This window comes from Oncorhynchus keta, chromosome 6, assembly GCF_023373465.1.
Source record: "Oncorhynchus keta strain PuntledgeMale-10-30-2019 chromosome 6, Oket_V2, whole genome shotgun sequence".
Taxonomy (NCBI): domain Eukaryota; kingdom Metazoa; phylum Chordata; class Actinopteri; order Salmoniformes; family Salmonidae; genus Oncorhynchus; species Oncorhynchus keta.
In genome coordinates, this window is record NC_068426.1 from 20,055,652 (window position 1) to 20,069,861 (window position 14,210).

The window sequence follows — 14,210 nt, forward strand, 5'->3', positions numbered from 1 at the left end:
TGAGGTAGTATGTACATGTAGATATGGTTAAAGTGACTATGCATATATGATGAACAGAGAGTAGCAGTAGCGTAAAAGAGGGGTTGGCGGGTGGTGGGTGGTGGGTGTGACACAATGCAGCTAGCCCGGTTAGCCAATGTACGGGAGCACTGGTTGGTCGGCCCAATTAGGTAGTATGTACAGAATGTATAGTTAAAGCGACTATGCATATATGATAAACAGAGAGTAGCAGTAGCGTACAAAGAGTGTTTGGGGGGAGCTCAAGAGTTTCTCTGGAGAGATGGGAGAACCTTCCAGAAGGTCAACCATCTCTGCAGCACTTTATGGTAGAGTGGCCAGACCGAAGCCACTCCTCATGACAGCCCGCTTGAAGTTTGCCAAAAGGCACCTAAAGACTCTTAGACAATAAGAAAAAAGATTCTCTGGTCTGATGAAACCAAGATTAAACTCTTTGGCCTGAATGCCAAGCGTCACATCTGGAGGAAACCTGGCACCATCCCTATGGTGAAGCATGGTGATGGCAGAATCATGCTGTGGGAATGTTTTTTCAGAGATGAAAAAGAGATGGATGGAGCAAAGTACAGATGAATGGAGCAAAGTACAGAGAGATCAGGACCTCAGACTGAGGTGAAGGTTCACCTTCCAACAGGACAACGACCCTAAGCACACAGCCATGACAATGCAGGAGTAACTTGTAATGTCCTTGAGTGACCCAGCCATAGCACAGACTTAAACCTGATCGAACATCTCTGGAGAAACATAAAAATAGTTATGCAGCAACGCTCCCCATCCAACCTGACAGAGCTTGAGAGGATCTGCAGATAAGAATGGGAGAAACTCCCCAAATACAGGTTTGCCAAGCTTGTAACGTCATACCCAAGAAGATTTGAGGCTGTAATCGCTGCCAAAGGTACTTCAACAAAGTACTGAGTAAAGGGTCTGAATACTTCTGTAAATATGATATTTCAGTTTTTTCATTATGGGGTATTGTTTGAAGAATGATAAGGAAAGAAACAATTTAATCCATTTTAGAATAAGGCTGTAACCTAACAAAATGTGGGAAATGTCAAGTGAAAGAAGGGATACTGGTCTGTAGTTGTTGACATCGGAGGGATTGAGTGTAGGTTTTTTCAGAAGGGGTGCAACTCTCGCTCTCTTGAGGACGGAAGGGACGTAGCCAGCGGTCAGGGATGAGTTGATGAGCGAGGTGAGGTAAGGGAGGAGGTCTCCGGAAATGGTCTGGAGAAGAGAGGAGGGGATAGGGTCAAGCGGGCAGGTTGTTAAGGCCGGCCGTCACAAGACGCGAGATTTCATCTGAGAGAGAGGGGAGAAAGAGGTCAGAGCACAGGGTAGGGCAGTGTGAGCAGAACCAGCGGTGCCGTTTGACTTAGCAAACGAGGATCGGATGTCGTCGACCTTCTTTTCAAAATGGTTGACGAAGTCATCTGCAGAGAGGGAGGAGGGGGGAGGGGGAGGAGGATTCAGGAGTGAGGAGAAGGTGGCAAAGAGCTTCCTAGGGTTAGAGGCAGATGCTTGGAATTTAGAGTGGTAGAAAATGGCTTTAGCAGCAGAGACAGAGGAGGAAAATGTAGAGAGGAGGGAGTGAAAGGATGCCAGGTCCGCAGGGAGGCGAGTTTTCCTCCATTTCCGCTCAGCTGCCCGGAGCCCTGTTCTGTGAGCTCGCAATGAGTCGTCGAGCCACGGGGCGGGGAGGGAGGACCGCGCCGGCCTGGAGGATAGGGGACATAGAGAGTCAAAGGATGCAGAAAGGGGAGGAGAGGAGGGTTGAGGAGGCAGAATCAGGAGATAGGTTGGAGAAGGTTTGAGCAGAGGGAAGAGATGATAGGATGGAAGAGGAGAGAGTAGCGGGGGAGAGGGAGCGAAGGTTGGGACGGCGCGATACCATCCGAGTAGGGGCAGTGTGGGAGGTGTTAGATGAGAGCGAGAGGGAAAAGGATACAAGGTAGTGGTCGGAGACTTGGAGGGGAGTTGCAATGAGGTTAGTGGAAGAACAGCATCTAGTAAAGAAGAGGTTTAATGAACAAGATTCTTGAAATATGCTGTTTAGTGCAGTCAACAATATTCATGTATTGGCAATATCAGAGACTCACTTTGACTCTTCTTTTGAGGATGCTGAGATCTCTATACATGGATGCAATTTGTTCAGGAGCAACAGAAACAGATATGGGGTGGAGTTGCAGTTTACATGCAGAGTCATATTCCAGCAAAACATTGTAAGGACTTAATGTTGAATGGATTAGAGGCACTATGGGTACAGGTGCATTTACCACATTTGAAACCTATACTAGTTGGTTGCTGCTATAGGCCAACCAGTGCTGATGTGAAATATATTGATGTCATTTGTGAAATATTGGATATGGTATCTGATGAAAATAGGGAAATATATTTTTGGGGAGATATGAATATAGATTTTTTAACACCAACTGTCCAATGAGAAATAAACGTATTTCTGTTGCAAATGTATGTAACCTGACCCAAGTTATGACATTACCAACCAGAACGTTCACTAATAGGTCCGGTATCACATCATCAACTTGTATCGATCACATTTTCACTAACATGGCTGAACATTGTTCTAAAGCTGTATCAGTGGCACTAGGTTGTAGTGATCATGACTTGGTCGCACTCACTAGGCCCGAAGGTAATCTACCGAGGGTCCTACAGAGGGTTCAATCAGGACTCACTCACTAGAGAAAACTAAAATACCAAAGGCTGGCCCGAAGGTAATCTACCGAAGGTCCTACAGAGGGTTCAATCAGGACTCACTCACTAGGAAAACTAGTTATTGTAAATTAAGAAATCTGGTAACCATGCTAAACAAAGGAAATAAGAAGGGTTTCTATCAGCACAAAATTGATGAAGTAAAGGGTGTTTGGGAAAAAACTGTGGAGAACGTTGAACGCTATTATGGGTAGGAATTCGAACATGTCTGCCTCTTTTGTTGAAATAGAGGGTATATTTATTACAAAACCACATGACATTGAAACTACTTTAATTCATATTTTATAGGCAATGTAGACAAGTTGAGGAATGCTTTGATTCCAACTGATGGCTCCATGTCATATACCCTTATAAAAGATGATGTCATGAAGGAGAAGCAATGCATGTTTGAATTTCACCAAGTAGAAAGGTAAAAGGTAGAAAGGATGCTGTTGTCTCTTTCGGATGACAAGTCACCTGGTGCAGCTAATCTTGACGCCAAATTGCTTAGAGTTACAGCTAACAAAATGTCTCCCCCAATCTCTCATATTTTAATAAGTGCTTGATGTATGGGGTGTTCCCAGAAGTCTGGAAAGAGTTAAAGGTTATTCCATTACCTAAAGATAAAGAAATCTGCATTCACTGGTCCTAATAGTCATCCTATAAGCTTGCTGCCTCTGTTAAGTAAATGACTGGTAAAAATTGTGTCTGTACAAATGAAGGATTATTTCTCATGTAATGGTCTGCATACAAAGAAGGGCATTCTATGAGTACGGCCTTAGCACAAATGACAGATGATTGGTTAAAGTGTATGGATGACAGGAAGTTAGGTGGTGCAGTGTTGCTTTTGATGTAATTGATCATGAACTGTTAATATGTACAGTTGAAGTCGGAAGTTATGGTTTTAAGTCTGCAGCTCTATCCAGGATGGAAAGCTATCTATCCAGGAGAAGGCAAAAGGTGTCCTATAATAGCTTTTCAAACAGTGAAGATATACACTGTGGTGTTCCTCAAGGAAGTTGCCTAGGCCCACTTCTCTACTCCATCTTTACTAATGATTTACCTTCAGTAATGAACAAAGCAAGAGGGGTAATGTATGCTGATGACTCTACAATGTGTAGCACAGCACCAAATGTAATGAGCTGACAGATGTACTGAGTAGTGAACTAAGAATGGTGTCTGAGTGGGTTGATATGAACAAATTGGTGTTGAACACTTCTAAAACGAAATGTTTTGTATTTGGTTGAAGATATATGCTTGCTGATGATCCCCAATTGAATTTGTCGATGACCAGAATGCACGTAGTGAAAACAACAACTACTAGCCCTTATTGTGGATGCATCTTTATCATGTTCAGAACACATAAAAAATATTGTTATTTTAGATGGGTATGGGAATTGCTGTTACAAGAACATGTTCAGAGTATGCAACATCTAGCACTCTGAATCAGGTGATTCAATCCCTACCACACTTTGAGTACTGTCCGGTTATATGGTCATCTGCAGCAAAGAAAGATAGAACAAAAGTTCCAAATGGCTCAAAACAGGGCTACCAGATTAGCTCTTCATTGCTCTCGCTGTACCTTTATTTAACTAGGCAAGTCAGTTAAGAACACATTCTTATTTACAATGATGGCCTAGGAACAGTGCGTTGACTGCCTTGTTCAGGGGCAAAAAGACAGATTTTTTTACCTTGGGGATTAGATCTAGCAACCTTTCGATTACTGGCCCAACGCTCTAATCACTAGGCTACCTGCCAACCCACAATGAATGTTATTCAAATGCATTAGAATCTCTCATCAAATCAAATCAAATCAAATGTATTTATATAGCCCTTCGTACATCAGCTGATATCTCAAAGTGCTGTACAGAAACCCAGCCTAAAACCCCAAAACAGCAAGCAATGCAAGTGTAGAAGCACGGTGGCTAGGAAAAACACCCTAGAAAGGCCAAAACCTAGGAAGAAAACCTAGGAAGAAACCTAGAGAGGAACCAGGCTATGTGGGGTGGCCAGTCCTCTTCTGGCTGTGCCGGGTGGAGATTATAACAGAACATGGCCAAGATGTTCAAGTGTTCATAAATGACCAGCATGGTCAAATAATAATAATCACAGGCAGCAGCACGGCCAGGTGGACTGGGGACAGCAAGGAGTCATCATGTCAGGTAGTCCTGAGGCATGGTCCGAGGGCTCAGGTCCTCAGAGAGAGAGAAAGAAAGAGAGAATTAGAGAGAGCATACTTAAATTCACACAGGACACCGGATAGGACAGGAGAAGTACTCCAGATATAACAAACTGACCCTAGCCCCCCGACACATAAACTACTGCAGCATAAAAACTGGAGGCTAAGACAGGAGGGGTCAGGAGACACTGTGGCCTCATCCGATGACACCCCCGGACAGGGCCAAACAGGAAGGATATAACCCCACCCACTTTGCCAAAGCACAGCCCCCACACCACTAGAGGGATATCTTCAACCACCAACTTACCATCCTGAGACAAGGCCGAGTATAGCCCATGTCTTCACGTTGAAAACAAATTACCATCTAGTCTTCTGATTTTCTTTAGGAATGTTTTTATTTTATTTTTAAACACAGTACTTTTCAGGCCAGTTAGTCATACTAGCAACATGCATAACCACCAAACCAAACAGGTAAATTCAGGGCATCTAAAACAACACAAGCCAAGGACAAATCACCTTAAATCTATAGTTTTATATAGAGCCATAGCTGAATGGAACTCTTTACCAATCCATATTTCTCAGGCAAAAAGTAAATCTACCTTCAAGAAAAAGAAAAAAAACATCTAATGTGATATACCAAATGACTGGACAGGAAATAGAAAGAACATCTAATGTGATAGACCAAATGACTGGACAGGAAATAGAAAGAACATCTAATGTGATAGACCAAATGACTGGACAGGAAATAGAAAGCATCAACTGAATGTTAAATGTGTTTCCTGTCAGGTTTTTTAATTGTCTGTATTGTCTACTTGTTAAATGTTTGTAAAGTCTTAATTTGGAATTGTTTGTAATGTCTTATTATTTGGTGTTGGACACCAAGAAGATTAGCTAACTGTGGGGTGTTGGGTTGGATGTGCAGAGATTAACACAGAAACAGGGAGGTTCTAGTCAGCAAACACGACTTTACGCGTCAATAAAATTAACATAATGAAATCACGTAGGGTTGAATCAGTGCTTCTGCTCTGGTTTGGTCTCTCTGTTCTCTCACACGGTGTGCCACAGTGATCCTTCATGTGGCCTCCACGGCTGATTGGTACTTTCCCCTAATTGCCTCTACTTGGAGTCATGCGCATCGTGGTGCCCAGCTCATGCACTCTCAGCAGAGGGAGCCAACATTGTGGCATGTACCTCCCCTCTATCTGTACCTCCCCTCTATCTGTGCAGATGAAGGGGAGGAGACAGGTTAAAGAAGGATTTTTAAGCCTTTTTTTTAAAGACAATTGAGATATGGATTGTGTATGTGTGTCATTCAGAAGGTGAATGGGCAAGACAAAATATTTAAATGCCTTTGATTGACGTCTGTGTGGAGTAAAGGTAATAGGATGTCATGTCAGATAACAATGGCTTAATACCAGGATGTTCTTGCTTTTTCTCTTAATTCATATTGAGGTAAAGGCAAAGTGAGATTCAACTTTGAAGGACATTAAATATTTCATTCAATTATCATTACTTCTACTTTCTATCTATCTATCTATCTATCTATCTATCTGGATCTTGTACTTCCTGACGGGCAGACCACAGGCTGTGAGGATTGGCAACAACTCCTCCTCCACACAGACTCTTAACACAGGTGCCCCAGGGGTGTGTCCTCAGCCCTCTGCTGTACTCCCTATTCACCCACTACTGCGTGGCTTTGCACGACACCAACTCCATCATCAGGTTTGTCGACGACACCACGACGAGGCATTGTGGTGCCAGGACAACAACCTCTCCCTCAAATTCAGCAAAACAAAGGAGTTGATTGTTGACTTCAGGAAGCAGACAAGGGAACATGCCTCAATCCACATAAACAGAACTTGTCGTGGTAATTTCCTGTATTACTAAACATTGAGAGAGCAAACCACACACAAGTCAGAGGTATATTATAAAGTCCATCTTTAATTATATATGAGCTTCACCATAGCCCTGTTTGACTCTCAGATCAATTCACAGTGTCTATAAATGAATTCTCTGAGAGTGCTTACAAAATAATTCTTAGTATCATTTATAGCCAAGACAAACCCATCTCAACTCACATGACGAAACACAGATCTCAGGAACAGTTCTCAAAGAACCTTTTACTTGAAAGAGGAGGAGTATCCCATAGCCAGATAGTATTAGCTATAAATTATTAAATACTTATTTTCCACCATCATTTGCAAATAAATTCATAAAAAATCCTACAATGTGATTTTCTGGATTTTTTTCCCTCATTTTGTCTGTCATAGTTTAAGTGTACCTATGATGAAAATTACAGGCCTCTCTCATCTTTTTAAATGGGAGAACTTGCACCATTGCTGGATGACTAAATACTTTTTTGCTCCACTGTAGTACCAAACCATTACCTCATCCAATGGCATATATCAATTGTCAATTCTAGATACTACCATCTCAAATACACCCCCTCCTGGACAAGATCAGAAAAGACAGTGAGCCTCTTAGGTCATATACTAAATCAAGATAAGGGCAACCTCAGAGGGGACATGAAATAGTTACAGACACATCCACATAAGAAGAAAAGCCTCCATTCTGTCCTCCTCCCCTTCTGATATTCTTCATAGCATCACATGGTTTAACAGATATATTGACATATGAAGACAAGCCTGACCTCTCCCCTCTCTGGGCCCCTAGTGACTAAGCCCTAGCAGAGAAGGGATAACTGCAAACTGCAAACAGTATTATCCAAAAGAAGACATACTAATGACTAATATCTCACATAAGCATTATTATGTAAATAAAGCATCTTATTTATCAATGTTACCTAACTAATTCTGATTCTGCTACCACAAACTGCAGTAGAGAGAGACAGGTGTCTTAAGTGCCTCGGCACCCACATCTCAGAGGACTTGACATAGACTAACAACACCACCACTCTTGTCAAGATGGCGCAACAGCGTCTCCACTTCCTAAGGTGGCTGAAGAAATTTGGCATGCCTCCCAGTGTCTTCTCCAAATAATACAGCTGCACCATTGAGAGCATCATGACCTAAATAAATAAATAAAACCGTACAGCAGACAGAAAGTACAGCAGTAGTGACATCAACATGACACCAGGCTTGTGCAAACTACCATCTTCCTGGTACACAAATTGCTCCGTCCACGATAGCGGGACTATCATTTGTTTTTCAATAGGACAATGACACAACACATCACCAGGCTGTGTAAAGGCTATTTGACCAAGAAGAAGAGTGATGGAGTGCTGCATCAGATGACCTGGCCTCCACAATCACCTGACCTCAACCCAATTGAGATTATTTGGAATGAGTTGGATCGTAGAGTGAAGGAACAGCAGCCAACAAGTGCTCAGCATTTGTGGGAGCTACTTCAAGACTGTTGGAAAAGCATTGCATGTGAAGCTGGTTGAGAGAATGCCAAGAGTGTGCGAAGCTGTTATCAAGGTGGCTACTTTGAAGAATCTCAAATATGAAATGTATTTTGATTTGTTTAACACTTTTAGTTACTATATATACACCAATTTGTAAGTCGCTCTGGATAAGAGCGTCTGCTAAATGACTTAAATGTAAATGTAAATGTATATGATTCAATATGTGTTTTTTCATAGTTTGAATGTCTTCACAATTATTCTACAATGTAGAGAATAGTAAAAAAATAATAAAAAGCCTTGAAAGAGTAAGTGTATACAAACTTTTGACTGGTACTGTATTTTGTGTGTTTTCTTGTGATGATCGTAACTTGTTTCCCCCATCATTTCCTATTATCGAAAAGAGCTTCTGGATATTAGAACAGAGATCACTAACCTCAAAAATTGGATGAAGAATTCTACTTCAATGACTCATCCTTGCAAGACATAATGCTCACCCGGGACCAGACCCTAATCCCAGACAATCGGAAAGGAAGGAGGCGGCGATATAGAGGCAAACGTGGGGGCAGCCTCATGAAACTACAGTGAGTAGTAAATAAACCGCCTCTGCCCTCTATTCTATTGGCAAATGTACAATCACTGGAGAACAAACTAGACGAGCTCCATTGGAGACTATCCTATCATCAGGACCTGAAGAACTGTAATATCCTATGCTTCAAGGAGTCGTGGCTGAACGAGGACATGGTTAATACAAATCTTGCTGGATTTTCTATTCATCAGCAGGACAGAACGGCAGTGTGTTGTTAACTCAAGGGCGGGGGCATGTGTGTCTTTGTTGACAACAGCTGGTGTGTGATCTCTAATATTAAGGAAGTCTCAAGGTTCAGCTTGGCTGAGTAAGAATACCTCATGATAAGGTGTAGATCATACTATTTATCATGAGACTTTTCATCTACATTTTTTGCAGCTGTCTATTTAGCACCAGAAACCAATGCTGGCAGTAAGACTGCACTCAAAGAGCTAAATAGGGTTATAAACCAACAAGAAAATGCTCATCCAGAGGCAGCGTTCCTAGCGGCCAGTGATTTAATGCAGGAAAATTGAAATCCATTTTACAGAATTTCTACCAGCACGTCACCTGTGCAACTAGAGGGGGAAAAAACTCTAGATCACCTTTACTCCACACAGAGAAGCATACAAAGCTCTCCCTCACCATTCGTTTGGCAAATCTGACCATAACTCTATCTTCCTGATTCCTGCTTACAATCAAAAACTCAGGAACAGGCAGTATCAGTGACACGCTCAATTCGGAGGTGGTCCGGTAAAGTGGATGCTAAATGCCTTCTATACTCGCTTCGAGACAAGCAACACTGAACCATGCGTGAGAGCACCAGCTGTTCTGGACGACTGTGTGATCACGCTCGCCATAGCCGATGTGAAGAAGACCTTTAAACAGGATAACATTCACAAGGCCCTAGGACCAGACGGATTAACAGGATGCATACTCAGAGCATCCGCTGATCAGCTGGCAAGTGTCTTCACTGAAATGTTTTACCTCTCCCTGACCCAATCAGTAATACCTGTATATGTTTCAAGCAGGCCAGCATTGTCCCTGTGCCCAAGAACGCAGAGGAGACCTGTCAAAATGACTCGCGCTACATAGCACTCACATCTGTAGCCATGGAATTCTTTGAAAGGCTGGTCATGGCTCACATCAACACCAGTTTGCATATCACCCCAACAGATCTACAGATGACGCAAGCTCTATTGCACTCCATACTACACTTTCCTACTTGGACAAAAGGAATACCTACATGACAATGCTGTTCATTGACTACAGCTCAGAGTTCAACACCATAGCGCCCTCAAAGCTACTCGGGCAACAACACATCCGCCACGCTGACCCTCAACACGGGGACCCTTCAGGGATGCATGCTTAGTCCTGTATTCCCTGTTCATCCACGACTGCGTAACCATGCTTGACTCCAACGCCATCATTAAGATTGCACCATCACCATCACCAAGATGCTTTGTCCTTGTCAAAGAGAGCATCTTGACTGGCAGCATCACTGCTTGGTATGGCAACTGCTTGGCATCTGACCGCAAGGAGCTACAGAGGGTAGTACGTATGACCCAGTACATCACTTGGGCCGAGCTCCCTGCCATCAAGACATTCTATACCAGGCAGTGTCAGAGGAAGGCCCAAGAATTGTCAAACACTCCAGCCACCCAAGCCACAAACTGTTCTCTCTGCTACCGCACGGCAAGCGGTACCAGTGCACCAAGTCTGGAACCAACAGGACCCTAAACAACTTCTACCCCCAAGCCATAAGATTTCTAAACAAAACTGCTGAAGAATGTTAATCAAATGGCTATCCGGACTACCTCCATTGACCCTTTTTTTAAACTAACTCTCTTCCACTGACTCCATGAACACACACTGGACTCTACCCACACACTCACACATACTTACACTGAGACCCCAACACACACATACACACACACACACTACATTCGTCCACACACACACTCACATACACACACGCACTTTCTCACTCACCACATACATTGCGTCTACTGTCTCTTATCTATCATGTTGCCTAGTCACTTTATCCCTACCGATATTTACATACAGTAACAAACTCAATTACCTCGTACCCCTGCACATCGACTCGGTACTGGTACTCCCTATATATAGCCATGTTATGTTTTACTCGTTATTGCTATTCATTGTGTATGTATTCCTCGTGTCACATTTTTATTTATTTTTTATTTTTAACTTTATCTCAGCATTGTTGGAAATGGACCCGTAAGTAAGCTTTTCACTGTTAGTCTAAACCTGTTGTTTACGAAGCATTGACAAATAAGATGTTATTTGATCAATTGTTTATGACCTTACTGGAACTCATTATGGCTTTATTGTATACACAATAACTTGTTTAGCGGGTGAGCTACCATCAGTGATCACCAAAGGGAGCAGACCATTCATCAGACCTGCAGAGAGCATCAATTTGGCCCTCTGCAGACAACCTCAACCTGAGACAACATGCTCTCCTAGCTGTGTGAATCACGTCATATGGCACTGAGGTGCTGTTGAACTAAATTTACCCTAATTCAACCACCAGCTTTTGTCAATGATGCTCCCATGGATCTGTTGTAATACTTTTTATAAAATCATTTCAAATACAATTGTGTTAGTTGCATACACATATTGTGCAGATGTTATCGCAGGTGCAGCGAAATACTTGTGTTTCTAGCTCCAGCAGTGCAGAAATATAAAACAATATACAATATACACAAGTCCCCAAAAATAGAAATAAAGAAATAAAGCAATATCAGGACAAGCAAAGTCAGAGTCTGGAATATATACTGAGGAGACAAGGGACAGCTTGACTGGGGAAGGATGTGGGTAGTACCATCCACACCCATTGATTTGCTGTGGATCCATTCAACTTATGGAAGAAGCCCAGGTTCCCACTGGGAATGGATCACTGAATGTCAACTTGATGAAATTCAAACGAGCGTCCCCACCTGTCGCGGTTGCACTCAAATCACTTGTTCGGCGACTATGACCACCTCATGTCAAAGTGAGGAATATCGATGAAGTGCTGGTTAAGGTGGCTCCTATGGCTCTGTCCCGGAGGGCTGACTGGGCAAAAGCAAATGATTGAAAGGGGATGATTATTTTCTGTTGCTTCTTCCGAAACCCGGTCGATGGTGCCGCTAGATACAGCGAGGGATATTTGCTTCTCAAGCCTGTAAGTATTGCGCTGGCACTTGATGTCGATTGGGTGTAAAAACCCAGTTGAAGTCCCCTGAAGGTTAATAGCAAATTATTTCCAGTTTGTAAGACAGAAAAGCCTCTGATGATACCACCGGGTGTGACTCTATGGATGTCAATTTGAAGATATCTGACCGTAGCATGCAACCCTTCGCGGCTGCACTCAGACCACCTTCGGGGTGGCTGTGACCCCCTTATGTCAAAGTGAGGAAATTCGATGAAGCGGGGGGTAAACGGCGGGACATAATTTAGAGTCTCTTGAGGTAGCCAAATACCTCGTCATCTAATTAGTGATGCACAGTCCTCTGGTGGGACTGTGAGTCAGGTTGGGACTCGCTGTGGAAGTCAAAATGTCACCAGGTGTACGAAGAGGCCTCCCCCAAGGCAGTGGGCACTCAGAGTCCGAGCAGGGGCGGCCGGACTCAGGGGCTGGGGCCAGCACTCAGGCCATGTTGGTTGGGTTGGGGACTTAGTCTCTGAGCGGATAAAAGCGGGTGGGTCACCAGGTGCACAGAGCCTGTTTCGAGTTACCAGGTGCACAAGGAGGCCTCCGTCAAGGGGAGCACTCCGAGTCCAAGCAGCGCGGCCGGACTCTGGGGCTGGGGGCAGCACCATGGATGTTGGAGTGGGGACTTGGGTCACCAGGCGATGGGTCACCAGGAGCACAGAGTCTGTTTCGGGTTAGCAGGTGCACAGATCCTGTTTCAAATTGCCACGTGCACAGAGCCTGTTATGGGTTACAAGGTGCATGTGGTTCCTGACAGCGGGACTATAGACATTTTAGTAATTCCAGGAAGTAAGCTATACTCTAAGGCCAAGGGAGAGGGGTGTTGACCAGGTAGGGGGAGTAGGTGTGGAGGCCTGGAGGTCTGTAGTTCCAGGAAGTAAGCTATACTCTAAGGCCAAGGGAGAGGGGTGTTGACCAGGTAGGGGGAGTAGGTGTGGAGGCCTGGAGGTCTGTAGTTCCATGAAGTAAGCTATACTCTAAGGCCAAGGGAGAGGGGTGTTGACCAGGTAGGGGGAGTAGGTGTGGAGGCCTGGAGGTCTGTAGTTCCAGGGAGTAAGCTATACACTCTCAGACCCAGGGAGAGGGCAGGCAGGCGGGCAGGGAGTGTAGGCCTAGAGACCAGGAGTCAGAGGTCACCAGGTCAATGGGGGCCTGCCTGGAGGTCAGGAAGGCCCAAGGGAGAAGTCCCAAGTGAATAGGTGTGTGAGTGACACTGTCCTTAACGGGGGCATAGCAGGCAAATTAATGTAAAATTCTGTGCTATGAAAATGGACAAACAAAAGATTGTGAAATGTGTAGGCCCACTGAGTGTACATTCTGAACCATGTTTGAAGTCAGTAGGCCGCATGACCAAGGAGCTATTGAAATGTGAAAGTTTGAAAAATGTATATAAAAATGTGTGAGATGAAAATGAACAAACTAAAGGGTGTGACTTTTTTATATTTGAATTTCAATAGCTCCTTGGTCATGTGACCTACTGACTACCCTTCTATATTACACACTCTTTAGTTTGTCTGTTTTCATTTCACATGATTTTACATGCATTTCTCAAACTTTTAAATCTCAATAGCTCCTTGGTCATGTGACCTACTGACTTCAAACAGGGTTCAGAATGTATACTCAGTGGGCCTACACATACCCACTGTATACCTTGACAGCCCAATTTGCCTGAATCATGCTTTCCACCCTGCATTGGATGATATGGTGTTTTCACAGTGGAGGGAGAAGGGGCTCACAACAATTGTTAACTTATACAGTGATTTTCAGTTAGCTTCATTTCAACAATTACAGGGTAAGTTTAACATGCCAACAACACATTTTTTCGAATACCTCCAAATCAGGAATTTCTTAAGGACACATATCCTACAGTGTGGCATTAAGCCAAATAACCCTACATTAAATAGCATAATCCTTGTCAAACCCCATTCAAAAGGATCGGTCTCTAGACTGTATAGCTTGGGAGCAGGAACTTGGTTCAGAAATCTCAGATGAGGACTGGGTAGAAGCTCTCAGGAATATAAACCACAGTTCAGTGAATGCCAGACACAACCTTGTTCAGTTTAAGGTGATACACAAGTTACATTACGCAAAAGTGAAACTGCATAAGATATTCCCAGACACCTCACCACCATGTGAGAGGAACAATTAGGATGAGAAG